General features: G+C 58.3%; 1 protein-coding gene across 3 annotated transcripts in view; it reads left to right on the top strand.

The window, feature by feature from the left end:
* FAM53B (family with sequence similarity 53 member B) overlaps positions 1-14,378 on the top strand; it is a 149,840-nt gene that overhangs the window by 131,107 nt on the left and 4,355 nt on the right. The gene's annotated exons all lie outside the window — the stretch shown is intronic.

The raw sequence follows: 14,378 nt of genomic DNA, 5'->3' as shown, positions 1-14,378 counted from the left end.
CCGGAGCCCTCATGGTCATAAGGCTCTTCGGCTGTCGAGGTTGGGAATCTTTACCAAGACTTGCCAGGGGTGCCTGTGGGGTAGAAATCGGGGTGGGTGGCGGCCGTGAGGTGCAGGGGTGATGGGTAAGGGTGCAGACAGAGCTGGGGCTGAACCTGGCCCAGCATGGGTCCCCTGGATCTCTCCACCTGTGCATGGAGGCACTGGCCGAGCCGCCTCTTGGGGTTAGATGCTGAGAGGATGGAGGGAGAGGTTCGCCCTGTGGGGCCAGGGCGTTCCCCTCAGGTGTGTTCGCTGGGACATCTAGGGCTTCGAAATGCTTTGAAATGCCTGTGCTGAGTTTGCATGTCCCGTCCAACAATGAAACACTGATTAACAAAAGGGAAAAAATAGAAAAGGAAGAAAATAAGCCCGTGGGGAAATTCACAGTTGTATTGAGGTGTGTCCCTGGGAAAAGCAAAGAGACAGGGACCCGCCCTGGCCAGCCCTTCCCTAGCCTACGGTCTGGCCTCTAAGGGGGGAGTGTGTTCTGTGGGTTCACCGAGGCCCCGAGCTGGGTCTTCCGCACAGTTGGCGTTGGGCTCCCAAGGGGGTGAGACTGCAGCTCAGCCTGGGGCACTGGGCGGAGCTGGGACTCCAGGGCTCATGGCCGTGTGCTGGGCTCCCATCCTGGTGCCCAGGCCCCCCGACACGCCGGCCCTGCCCTGCTGCAGTGACGGATATGACTGGAGAGACGTGGCTTACACGGGTGAGAGGACAGGCCATCCCAGGAAAAGTGCTTGGTGGGCAAGAGCCCAGGGTGAGTCTTCCCGTGACCCTTCCCGTAACTAAGTGTCCTGTCTGCCTGTGAGACAAAACCCCCAGGACAGGTGGTCCTCTAGCGGGGCCTCCAGGGGCTCGGGAGCACCAGGGGCCCACACAGCGTCCCTGCCACTCAGCCTGGGCTCTGCGGGAAGGGGCGGCCAGGCCCACAGAGGCGGAATGTGCCCAGGAATGTCCTGCCGTGCCCGCTGCCAGCAGGCATGTCCATGGCCACCTGCCCTGTGCCGGGCACGCTGGGACATGCTGGCCGAGCCCCGCCGGCCACCGCCGGCCCTCGCCCCCGTGGGGCCCCGGTATCCAGGTCGGGCCAGCGTGGCCTCGCGTTTCCCAGCACGCCTGGGAGCTCTGCGCTCCCAGATCACTTCCAGGCGGGATGGAGGTGGGTGAACGGCTGTCTGTCTGCTGCCCCTGCCCAAACCCTGGGACCAGGGCCAGCCCTCTGCCCCACCCCTGTCCTGGTGCGCCTGGGCACCGCGAAGAGGTGTGGCAGGGGAGTCCTGCTGAGCCAGGCCCCGTGGTGATCTCACTTGAGCGCCGTCACTGCCCCACACGGGCAGCTGTATTTCTCCATTTTGCAAACTGGGAAGAGCAACTCAGGTTGCACAAGGAGGACCCCGGGGAACGGCAGTCCATCGTGGCCGAGGCGGGAATCTGCCGCACGTGGGTGACCCTTCTGAGCCCTCCACTCAGCCTCCACCCTCGGTCCCTGGCAGGCATCAGGGACCCAGTGAGCAGACTTGTTCCCTGGCCGAGCACCCCCAGAATGCTGCCCGCCAGCCTGTGGGTGGGGGCAGGGCGGCTCCACTTGGGCTTTGGTGGGGGGAGGGTGTGTTAGCTGGGAGAAGAGGTGGGAGAGAGGTTTCTCCAGCAGAGTGATCCTGACTGAGGTGGGGGGCACCCCCCGGGAGAGCTTAGTGCATCCAGTTGGCCTAAATGGGCAGGGCAGGGACAGCCAGGTTCATGTAAGACCAACGCCGCCCTCGTTGTGGACATGGGCCAAGGACCTCCCCAGGACACGCCCGGTGTGCGACAGGCTGGAGCCAGGTGTCCACACCCCTCGGGGGCGTCCTGGACGCCACATAGCCTTTGGGGCTTGCCCGTCGTCTCCTTCCTTCTCCAGGCTGGCGCTGCACCCAGAGCCTGTGTTTGATGCCCCATGTGGGGCTTAGCATCCCTCATAGGCACGGTGCCTCCAGGGGTGGAGGGGAGCCGTTGCCCTTGAACCTTGACCTTAGACCTGGTCACAGAGCCAGGGAGTGGGCCTTGTGGCTTGTGACATGGCCAGCTCTGTGGCCCGTGAGGTGGCCCTCTGGGTTTGGCCAGGGAATCCCCACCTGATGCCGTTAGAAGCGAAAGCAATCAGACACTGTCTCCTGGCCTTCTGGGACCTCTTCCCAGCAGCCCTGCTGTGCCCGGCTCAGGGACATGGGCAGGCCAGGGTGCCGAGTGGGTGGGCCGGTCAGCGGGGACAAACCCCCTCTCTGGGGGCCTGCAGCCACCCCATTCCCCGAGCCTGCCCTCGCAGCCTGTTGACATCCACGGGTGCTGAGTTCGCAGCAAATGAATGGTGGTGTCTGGGACCAGCTGGGTCCTGGCTTCCTGGAGTTGAGGGGTGCTGGGACGACCGTAAGGTGGTCAGCGTAGGCTCTCCTGGCCTCAGGTTTGCCTGGAGTTCAGCCCGACAGTAGCAGGTTTGTTTGGATTTTCCAACATTTGGCCTCAGGAGATGGCCAAGGGAACAGACAGCAGACACAGGGCGTGCGTTTCGCTTTCCTCCGCGGCCCTCTGGCCTGGGCCTGTCAGCTGGGAGTCAGTGCTGCGCGGCTGTTGCCGTGAAGTCCAGCCTTCCTCCAGGGCCGTTGGTGTCAGTGCAGACACCGCCGGAGCCCGTGATGTGGGGTGGATCCTGCCTATGCAGGTGGCCTCTGCGCCCTGCTCGGACACTGACCTTCTTAAAGTCGGGGGCCAGGGGCCTGGAGCTGCAGAGCTTGGAAGGGGGGCGGAACCGCACCAGAGAGGGTGGGAGTGTGAGCCCAGGGCATCCTCTAGGGGTCCTTCCAGCAGGAGGGGTGCGCTTGGTCCAGTCTGTAGAGGGCATGGGGGCGGCTCACTTCTGGAGTTTTCCACGCTGAGGCCTGTTGGAGCAGATAAACCGGCCAGTTGTGTTTCTGCAGGGTTTGCCTGCCTTTCTTTATGATTTATGTTTTATCGTTGAGGAGGAGATCTCAAAGAGCGCCTCCCCTCTCCCCCACCAAACAGAAAGGAAATCCAGCCGAATCGGACACTTTGAACTTAATCTGTGCTTCTCATCTCTTTGCCAGGTGTGGATATACGATGACAGGTGGCGGCAGGGCGGGGGGTTCCATGTTCACACGCTCCGCAGCTCCGGACCCCTGGCCCACAGGTCCATCCTCGGTGTGTCTCCTAATCCTCCCTGGGGACCCAGGCTCTCGCGGACCCTGGGGGGCTGCTGCCCTCGGACCACTTGTGGTAGACAAGCAGCTTCTTTCCTGCCCTGGGCGGGGCCGGGCAGCTGCTCTGAATGGCCAGCACTGGCCCACTTGGACAAGGCTGGCACAGGCTAAGACATGGGCCTTGTCCAGGGAAAGCTGGGTTTGGGGCACAAAGCTGCCCCAGCCGCGGCCTGGGGTCACCCACAAAGCCGGGCAGTGTTCTCCCACAGAGCGAGAGGAGCCCCCCAGGCCAGCCCCCCTCCAGGCGGGCAGGGAGCCCTAGAAACCTCTAGAACAATGAGATATTTTCCAAGGGGTTCCCCCCGGCCTGCGTCTGAGAGCACGCCTACCAGCCCCGGGCAAAGGCCCGCACGGCTGACTGCCCACGTGCAGATGGCTGGCACATGTGTGGGCCCTTTGCCACTCAAGGGGCGGCCTTCCTGATGTGTTCCCGCCTTGTGCTTGTGAGAGACTCAGATTTAATTTGGTGATTATTAAGTGTAGGAACCCTGTATGGGTGGTTTTTTTTTTTTTTTCCGTCTGCACAAAGTACTGTTTTTTGGTAATGCATAAGCCTCATTCCTGCCAATAAGGGAGAAGGAAAGTCAAAAAGAACTTTGGTAGAGAAACATTAAAATGATTTAAGATGGAGATTGTTGCAGCCGTGGGGAGGGTCTTTAAAAAAAAAAAATCAGAGTGACCGTTTCAGTAAGATTTATTTTGGCCTGTGAGTCATCCTTTTTCTTCATTCCTAATTTAGAGTGTCCCTTCCTCTATAATATAAGCACGCACATATTTTATTTTTTGATGGTATTTTCACATGTTCAGAAATTAAAACAATACACAAGGGAAGTCTTGCTCCCATCCCCCGTGGCCTCAGGTTAACTCCTTGTTTGTTTCTTGTGATCTTTCCAGAATTCCTTTATGCAAGTACCAGCAAATAATAACGTTCTTGTTTCATTCTCCTTTCTTGTACGGAAGACAGCAGGCTAACATCTAGCCTTCTGCACCTCGCTGTCTTAAATCATAGACCCTGGAAGTGTTTCTGAGTCACAGCCCAGCTGTTGGCTGCCTTTTTCCAGCACAGGAGGGTCTGTTGTGTGGCCCTGCCCCACTTTCTTTTTCCCAGACCCCGGCTGCGGACCCCTGGGGCCGCAAGCAGTCTTCTCAGCATTGCTTGGGCCCTTTCAGGCGTGTGCAGGTGTATCCTCTGTGGGCGCATCCCACATGCACACTCCTCATCCGGGAGCCTGTTGCCCAGGTGACGCCAAGGCGGCCACGCTCCCCAGGTGGTCCATTTCCCCACCGCGCCCCAACAGATCCTGCTCACACGTGGGTTTTGCCAACCAGAGACGTGAAAAAGTGGTTTCTCCATGTCATTTTAGTTTGCATTTTTCTAGTCAGTCGAACATCTTATAGTTAAAGGTCACTCGTGTGTCCTCCACTGTATTCGCGTGCCCTTAAAAGAAAATGGAGGTGTTGCTCTGTTTCTTGATGCTTCAGTCATTTCTGACTCTTGGCAAGCCCATGGACTGTAACCCACCAGGCTCCTGTGTCCATGGGATTCTCTAGGCGGGAATACTGGAGTGGGTTGCCATTTCCTTCTCCAGGGATCGAACCTGGGTTTCCTGCATTGCAGGCAGATTCTTTACCATCTGAGCCGCCAGGGAAGCCCCAGTTGTCCATTAGAGTTTGGTTTTTCATGTGCTGCTGCTGCTGCTGCTAAGTTGCTTCAGTCGTGTCTGACTGTGCGACCCCATAGGCAGACAGCCCACCAGGCTCCGCCATCCCTGAGATTCTGCAGGCAAGAACACTGGAATGGGTTGCCATTTCCTTCTCCAATGCATGAAAGTGAAAAGTGAAAGTGAAGTCGCTCAGTAGTGTCCTATTCTCAGCGACCCCATGGACTGCAGACCCCCAGGCTCCTCCGTCCCTGGGATTTTCCAGGCAAGAGTACTGGAGTGGGATGCCATCGCCTTCTCCGTTTGCATGTGCTGTGAACTGCAGATGTTTGTTTCTGATTTGTTCTTTGTTTTTTGACGTTCTTTAACAGCTTTATTGGGATATAATTCACATTATTCAGTTCACCCATTTAAAGCAAACGATCTTGGTCGTTTTTTGTGTGCTCACAGAACTGTGCAGCCCTCACCACAGTCAGTGTTAGAACAGCTTCCTCACTCCCCGCAAAGAAGCCTCACACCCACTGGCAGTCGCTGTTCACCCTCAGCCACCCACTAATCTGCTTTCTGCTCTTCCTGGATCTGCCTGTTCTGGGTCTTTCATATAAATGGGATCATACAATAACGCGCCTCTCATTGACCGGCTTCTTTCCCCGAGCAACGTGGTGACTTCAAAGTTGGTCCCTGCTGCAGCGTGTGTCTGTGCTTTGTTCCTTTTTATAGCCAAAAAATACTCCTACCACATTTTATTTATCCAGCTGCTAATTGATGGGACATTGGGGCGGTTTCCTCTTTTTGGATATTATGAGTAACACCGCTGTGAACATTGATGTGCGCGTTTTTGTACGGGCATATGTTTTCATTTCTCTTGGCTATATACCTGGGGTGCAATTGCTGTGTCCTGTAACTCTGTGTTTTAACATTTTGAGAAGCTGCCAGTCTCTGTTCCAAAGCGAGTACACAATCTTACATTCCCACCAGTGCTTTTGGCTTTTTTTGACATGTATACTTTTTAAATCAAATTTATTATTTCTTTTATGGCTCCGAAGTTTGGATTTTAGAAAGGCCTTTCTATCCCAAGACTATAAAAGAATTCTCCTGTATTTCCTTTTAGTGTTTTTATGGTTTTATATTGCAATATTAGGTCTATGTGGAGTTCATCCTGTATATAGTCTGAATAGGGAGCCAACCTTTTTTCTCTCTTTTTTAATATGTCTACCCATTGGTCTCAATACCCACTATTGAAAATTCCATCTTTTCCTCTCTGCTTTGAGAGTCCATCTTTAGGACATGCTAACCTGGGGCTATTTCAGAACATTCTCTATTTCATGAGTCTCTGTGTGTTCTCACGTAGTAATATACTCGTAATTATTGAGGCTCTGCAGTACGCTTTAGCATCTGGTAGGACTAGTCTCAGGGTTTTCCTGGTAGCTCAGCTGGTAAAGAATCCACCTGCAATGCAGCAGAGGCCTCGGTTGAATCCCTGGGTCAGCAAGATCCCCCAGAGAAGGGAATGGCAGCCCACTCCAGGATTCTGGCCTGGAGAATCCCATGGACAGAGAAGCCTGGCGGGCTACAGTCCATGGGGTCGCAAAGAGTGGGGACACCACTGAGCGGCTAAGCATGGCACAGGATTAGGCTCTCCTAATGCTTCTTCACAGAAGCTTCCTGCTCATTCTCACCCATTTATTTTTCAGTTAAAAACTTCGAGAATCTGCTTACTCTGAGATTGGAGACGGGGGTTGAGGACTGCTGTGACGTTGCAGGTTGAGATTGTGTTAGATTTATGAAATAACTTGGGGAGAATTCACACCTTTTTGAGGTCGAGTCTTCCTGTCCACAAGACAGGATGGTCTATTTGTTCAAGCCCACTGTTACATTCTGTGAAGTTTTCTTCCTATTTCTGTTGCCAATTCTTGCATTTTTATTCCTAGGGATTCATATTTATTCTCACATTTTTATTCCTAGGGATTTTTACCTTTTGTGTAACTGGCAGGTCTTCTTCCAGAATTCTGAAAGCAAGTTTTGGTTAAAAAGGGCAGTGGTTTTGACCATCTGTATTATAGATTCTGTTCCCAAAGCCGAGCCCCCTGACCCCTTGGCCATGCAGTGCTGACCCCTGACCCCTTGGCCATGCAGTGCTGTCCACAGAGAGCCACGCCCCCCTCCCTCAGCCTGAACACAGCGCGGTGGGCAGAGGAGGGACGGGGGAGATCAAGGTTTGCCAAGTGCCTCCTTGGCTTCCTATGTGGTCTCAATGTAATTACCCCTCCAGACAGTTCTGTGACTGTTGTCCTCTGTGCCATCTGGGGCACGTCTCTTCGCTTCTCCCAGCTTCAGTCCACCTAATCTGAAGGTGGGGCTGCTAGGCTGATTGGTAATCTGCTCATTTTCCCAGAAAGCCTCGCCTTTCTCTGGAAGCCACTATCGGAACTGGTGGGACTGCTGCTGCTGCTGCTGCTAAGTCGCGTCAGTTGTGTCTGACTCTGTGCGACCCCATAGACAGCAGCCCACCAGGCTCCCCTGTCCCTGGGACTCTCCAGGCAAGAACACTGGAGTGGGTTGCCATTTCCTTCTCCAATGCATGAAAGTGAAAAGTGAAAGTGAAGTCGCCCAGTCGTGTCCGACCCTCAGTGACCCCATGGACTGCAGCCCCCCCAGGCTCCTCCGTCCATGGGATTTTCCAGGCAAGAGTACTGGAGTGGGGTGCCATTGCCTTCTCCAACTGGTGAGACTGGTCTCGCTTAATTGTTGTTCACTGCAGCTTCCTGATTATTCTCACCTGTTTTGATTTTCCATTTAAAAACTTGAGAACCAGCCTCTCTTGAGATGAGAAGGGGCAGACATGGAGCTCCTGGAGCGGGGCTGAGCCGACCCCAGCGCTCCACACTCCAGTCGCCCTGTGTGTTGGTGTGGCCACAGGGGACGCCCAGCAGCTGCAGACAACCCGGGGGCCCACCATCTCCTCTGGGCTTTGGCCCCACCTTCTGTGCCCCTGCGTCCCGGGCGGAGGCCGCCCCTGGAGTCCCCACGCGTCCCCGCCGCACATTGGCCTTGGCCCCCCCGCCGCACATTGGCCTTGGCCCCCCCGCCAGTGTCCTGTGTGCTTTGGAAAGATCTCTTGACTTTTGTCAGGCGAAGAATCCTCTCCACGCCAAGCTGAGAGCAAGGTGGTTTCACAAGTCCTGTCCTGAGTGTGTGCTGGCCGGAACACACACTGCAGAAACAGAATGTTTCATTTCCCAGTTGTGAGCTGCTTGGCATCAGCATCCGCACCTCTGTGCGCAGGCAGGCCATCTGCCCCCGACCCCCACCTCAGGGACCTGGTGTAGAAACGGCCTTTACCACAGTGTGGCGCGAGCGTGGGGGTGCTCCTGTGTGGGCTCCAGACCCTATAGGGCCGGCCATTGCTCAGAGGACACGACCTCTGGTTTGCGCAGACGCACAAGCTGAGCTCCTGGGGGCCAACCCCATGGGGTCCTTCCTTCCTATCCCACTAGGCTGCACTCGCACCTTCCGTGACCTGGCCCCCAAGCCAGGTGATGGGGTGTGGATCAGGGCCATGGGGGCCCAGCAGGGTCCACCAGGCTCAGCCTGGCTCTTGCAGGGACAACACAGACTGGGCTCTAGCGGACGAAGAGGAGCCTGCAGGGCTTGGGTGCTCAGGAGATGTTTTGTGACCTCCGCAGAGGGGAGCCCAGGAAATGACCCAGGAAGGCAGGGCTTCCCAGTAACTGCACCCTCACAGATAGTCCCTGCCCGCCCCTGACTGCCTGATTCTAGAGCCCGTGGTCTGGGAAGAACTTTTGAGTGTCCAGGGCAGAATCCACGGTGCTCCCTGGGGCCTCCCTCTCTGGGCTGCATGGCCGGCGTATTCCTGAGGGCAGGGGAGCAGTCCGGGCTCGAGAAGGCTGCCTCTCGTGGGGGTCCCATAGGTGAGCATGACAGGGACAGACTGGGCCCGATTTGCAGGAAGTGGTGCTGGGCTCTGCGTCCTGAGCCTGGAGATGAGATGCTGGGAGCGAGGGGCCGGCCGCGCCCACCACCCTCGGCCACCTCCAGCCAGACCTACCACCTGACCCGTCGTTGAGCTCCCGGGCTTCCTGTAAGTGACAGTCCAGCCTTCATGCAAAATTCAGATTTACCAAAGATGGATTAAAGATAGGCCCCAAGTAAGCCAGTGTCTTTTTTTTTTTTTTCTCTTATCTGAGATAATTTAAAAACAAAAACAAAAACAGAAAACAGCACCACCCCAGGAAACCGCATGCCTCACCGCCGCCTTGGGTGTTGCTATGCCAGCCTCCAGCATCAACGAGACCTAGAACATTTCCAGGCCGCTAGCCATCCTCACGGCCTGGTGTTTTCCCAACACTTGGAGATTCTGCTCTGGAGAAGGCGTCTGTTTGGGGAGGAAATGCCCGGACTCTGCCAGCGCCCGAGCCCAGCAGCTCCAGCAGAGGGGCCCCCGAAGCTCCAGGAACCCTGGCCGGGCGGGGACCTGGTCTGGCCAAACTGACCGGCTGGTCGGGCTTCTGGGGATGCCCCTGTTTTCGAGGTGTTTCCCCCAAAATCAGTCACACAAAGCGATCTAGGAAATTAGATGACCAGGAGACACTGACATCAGGAAAAAGCAAACGTGCCAGGCTGGAAGGCCGGTGCGGAAGAGGGAAGTCGGGCGCTGTCACCCTGCTGTCTGAGAAGGGGAAGGGCCCGTGTGCCTTGGGGGACCCAGGTCCCATCCCAGCACATCACAGAGGATGTTTCACCCTGGCCCGGGGGTGAGGACGCAGGCTGACCCGAGGACAGGGCCCCTCCCCGCGGCTGCTCCTCCCCGGCAGTCCTGACCCATGGACCTCACGGGCCGCTTTCGCGCATTCCTGTTGGGAAGGAACAGCGTTGCGGGTGAGCCTTGGAGAGCAGAGTGCTTTCACCTCTCGTCTGAGGTTGGTTCCATGGAAGCAGGGCTGGAGCACAGAATCTTGTCCCGGAGACCCTGCGGCTCCTGGGAGGAACCTGTAGGAAGTGCAGGAAGCGGCCAGGCCAGCCCCAGCCCAACCCCGAGGAGCACTGTCTTGTGAAGAGCACCTGGGGTTGGACTACCCACTCCCCCCAGCCCGGGGCTGCTCTGGGACCCGCATCAGCCCGTCACTGGCCGGGGGGCTGCCTCGAGAGGATGGGCCCCCAGGGGCTGTGCCAGCCATCACATCGGCACTAGGGAGCGGGCTTCCATAGTCGGGGGGACGCCAGGAGCCCCTCTTCACATCCCTTTGCTGGTAGGATCCTTGTGATGGCCCAGCGGTCAGGCTGTCAAGGACTGTTCCATTTCTGAAGCAATCAAGGCGACTCCAGCCTTGGGTCAGGGTTCTCTGACCCCATCCACTGCTCCTCCCTGGGCCCACGTGTACCGTACTCTTGAGGCCTTCCCAGTTCCAGGGGTTCAAGGGCAGGTTGGGGCCCGGAAAACAGCCGGTCCTGCTCAGGGCACTGTCTGCTTCAGGCCGCGGCGCCCCCACGGCCCACCTTGCCCTTGGGCCTGCGCTGCTGCAGGCTGGCACGGGGAGCCCCGCCCCTGGGGACAGGATGGAGCTCACGGCCTGAGGCTAGGCAGGGCAGGGGGCGGGAGGCATGCGCAGGGAGATGGGGCTGAGTCTGTTGAGTTTGGGTGTGTCTCCCAAGGCGGGGTTTGGTTTTCAGCTGGTAGCTCAAGGTGGAGTTTCCTTGAGCTGGTGAGGGGCTATGAGCTCTTCACCCTTTGGCATGGTGGGCACTTGGGGCTGGGTATGGCTGCAAGTCCTCGGGGTGCTCTCCCCCACCCAGATCTGGTGGGCCTCTGCCTGAAGTGAGGGCTGCCTGGACTTCCCAGGGGGATACCAGCAAAGATCCGCACAGGAGAAGGGGGCCCTTGCTCCTGACTGCAGAACCTTTGGGAGACCGGCTGGGTGTGTGGGCTGCAAAACGGTTTGATAGACCCTGCAATACAGCAGATCTGATGGAAGCAGCTGGACTTTCAGGGCCCTACTCCAGAGTCACTCCAGACTCTCGGACTGGGGTGCTGACGAGTGTCTCCAGCCTCTAGCCTGAGGCCACATGGATGGTCCTCTCTGAGTTCTGTTACCTGGGCAGGCCTGTGCCCAAGTAGGCGGCCCAGCCCTGGGGCTAGGGCTGGGCTTCAAGAGAACAGAGCTTGGCATAAGGGGACTGTCTGTCCCCGAGCAACCACTTCATGCTGGAATGATGTGTTCACACGGTGCTTTGAACTTGTCCTCAGCTTTGCCGCTTTCCCCAGAGGGGCGCCCAGGCCTCCGGCAGGCCCGTGTAACATTCTTCCGTGGGTACTGAGATCTCAGGGAGTGTGAGCTGCCAGGAGAGGCCGGGTGGGACCCGGCCCCCAGAGCCTGGCAGGCGCAGCGCCACGCCCTGGATGTTGGCATAGGACGGGCTCTGCTGGCTTGGAACCTGGGCGGGACACACAACTGCCCCATTGTGACGGCCACATCCCTCCCCGGCAGGTGGGCCATGCCACCGGCTGGGATGCTCGGCAGAGGGGTCTTGGTTTTCACCGTGGCCGCAACAGCTGAGTTTTGAATCAACAATGTTTTCAAGGTGACACTGGCTTTGTGGCCAAGGAGGAGGTGCCTTTGAGGACTTTCAGAGGGTGAGGTCAGGGGCATCCCGGGGTTTGCTGTGACAACAGTCACCAACCAAACCTTGCAGCTTCTTGTCCTGCCTCAAAGCAGAAAGGACTCAGTTATTCCAGACAGCCAGAACAGGGGCGGGGGAGGGAGGGTGGTGCCCTCGGCCTACCCCTTGTTGGTTGGGGGGGCCATGGCCCACAGGTTGGAGGGTCTTGTCTGAAGTCGTCAGGCCTGTGTGTGGCAGAACCTAGGACTGTAACAGCAGTCTTTCTGACCTCAGTCCTCTCCCGGGCACACTCGAGGCAGAAGCCACATCTCAGAAAGGCCCCAGCAAACCGGGGTCCCCAGCACCTTGCTGCTGGTGTGGCCGCTGCGTAACATGATTCGTGCCCAGACGCGCCATCACAGCTGCTGTGAAGGCAGGCACTCGCTGCCTCCCCCCCCCCCCCCGCCACCCCGCACCTTCGTCAGCACCTGGGGTCAGGCTGCTTGGCAGGCAGGACACTCGGGAGGAGTTCCGGAAGACCCCATTCTCATGGTACAGCTCCCAGGAAGCAGGGAGGCCCACTCAGGTCCTGCACACAGAGGGGAGCATCGTGGCCATTCCCCCAGGGCTGCGAGCCCCAGGATCTCAGCCTCACCTGTGGCCCATTCGCAGCACACCGGGCTCACACTGGACACCACTGTCTGTAACTGGACTCACACGGCCACTCACCACCACTCCTTCCACTCTGCCACATCTATGGGGCGAGAGACCGTCTGGCCATGCTGGGGTTTAGATCGGGCTCCCCAGGGCCTCCCTCCTAGGCCTCCCTGCTGAGTCTGGGGTTTGATGCCCCTGCCTGGGCTGGGCCGTCTTTCCTCCCTTCTGTCCCCCACCCAATTCTCCTCTTGTCCCAGCTCAGGTCTAGGCCCGTCCAGAGGGTGGCCGGGAGGTGGAGAGGCCTCAGGGGCCTGCCAGCTGGGGCTTCTCCCCACCCAGGTTTGTGTTCTGACCCTGGGGACATGAAGGATCTCGGGGGCCATTTTGCACGAGGAGCTGTCTCCCAGCAGCAGAGCGAACGTGCCCAGTGAGGACTTGGGCCCTCCGTGCCCCTAGCCTGGCTCCTGCTGTGGTCAGGGCCAGCATCGCAGGTCTGATGGAGAGCCTGGCTCTTCTCTCCTCAATCCCCCCAGCACCCCCTGACCCCCAGCCTGCCTTCCTCAGTTAATCAAAAGATTCCAGGACAAGCAGGCCCACGAGAATGGGTTCCTCCACGGCACAGGCAGAAACAAGGAGAATGCGCATGGCGGGCCCCGCCACCTCCCTCCAGAAAGAGCACCTTTTCTTTCCCATTTGCCCAGTCTGCTTCAACAGCTTGCTCACCGTGACAGCCATTGGTTGTCTTTATTTCAAGTGAAAGTGTAGCTCAGTCATGTCCGACTCTTTGCTACCCCGTGGACTGTAGCCCACCAGGCTCCTTCCTCCATGGGATTCTCCAGGCAAGAATACTGGAGTGGGTTGCTATTTCCTTCTCCAGGGGATCTTCCTGACCCAGGGATCGAACTGGGGTCTCCCGCATTGCAGGCAGACGCTTTAACCTCTGTACCACCAGGGAAGCAGCAACACACAGACACTGCCGTCTGCGAACGGACCAGGGCCCTCGGGGACGGGCAGGCGGTGCTCCCCGTGTTCCCACCTCCCAAAGCCCGGTTCCCCCGCCGCTGCTGCCTCCGATGCACCTCCCTTTCTGTCTCGTCCCTGGGAAGGGGCTGGGCTGCCTCTGGTCATGTCCGGGCTTCGCGCTCAGCCGTGAAAGCAGGCGTGTAGCTGGACCCACTTGTGCACAGTACTGGCTGCCCCCTCTTGTGAGTGTGTGGGGTCGCGTCCAAGATGTGGCTGCCACCGGCGGGCCCTAGGCTGCCTCCTCCGGGCCACCACACGCACAGAGGCAGGGCTTGGCGGGTGCGGAGCTCTTGGCTCTTGCTGGGGCCTCAGATGGCCCTGCGGGACGGGTAGGGACCTCCTCTCACAGAGGAGGCTGCCGAGGCCTAAGCGTGGCTGGGGGCGGGGGGGTCTGCCCGCGGCCCCCAGCTGTGAGCCCGGCCCCACGCCCAGCGGGGCTGAGACACCCACCACCCGAGGGCCTGGGAGTCCAGGGCCCCGTGTGGAACCATGCACCACGTGAACGTCAGCCCCACCCCCCGGCCGATGTTCCGTCCCCACTGCAGCGAGAGGGTGGCGTGGCCCCCACCCCCCACGTCCCCTCTGCGTGCCAGTGCAGCCTGGCAGCATCTCCCTCTGCGTCAGTGGGCCCACTCCTGCCATGTTCTTCCAACGGCTCAAGAGCCACCCTCGGCCCGAAAAGACATGCTTTACGGAACCAGCATCACAGGGAATGATGCTGGGTCACTCCCTTCTTTCCACTGCAAGGGTGTGACGAGGCACATTTGTGTCGCTGCATCCAAACTGTTTTCTTGCAACAAAAATCCTAGAGGTGAACCTGCCACTCGGGGTTTGCAGGAAGGCTGTGTGTGAAGGCCTCTGAGCCTGCCCCACACCCTCCCTACTGCACCACCACCACCCCTAGTCCCCCCAGAACTGGATGTTAGGCAGTTTGTGCTCTTTGCCCGTTTGTAGACAAATAACTCCATTTTGAGACGTCCCTGGTGGCTCAGACGGTAAAGCGTTTGCCTACAATGCAGGAGACCTGGGTTCAATCCCTAGGCCGGGGAGATCCCCTGAGGAAGCCGATGGCACCCCACTCCAGTACTCTTGCCTGGAGAATCCCATGGACGGAGGAGCCTGG

Source organism: Budorcas taxicolor, chromosome 23 (genome assembly GCF_023091745.1).
Source record: "Budorcas taxicolor isolate Tak-1 chromosome 23, Takin1.1, whole genome shotgun sequence".
Taxonomy (NCBI): domain Eukaryota; kingdom Metazoa; phylum Chordata; class Mammalia; order Artiodactyla; family Bovidae; genus Budorcas; species Budorcas taxicolor.
Note: the sequence above shows the minus strand (reverse complement) of the source record. Positions and strands in the feature narration are given on the sequence as shown.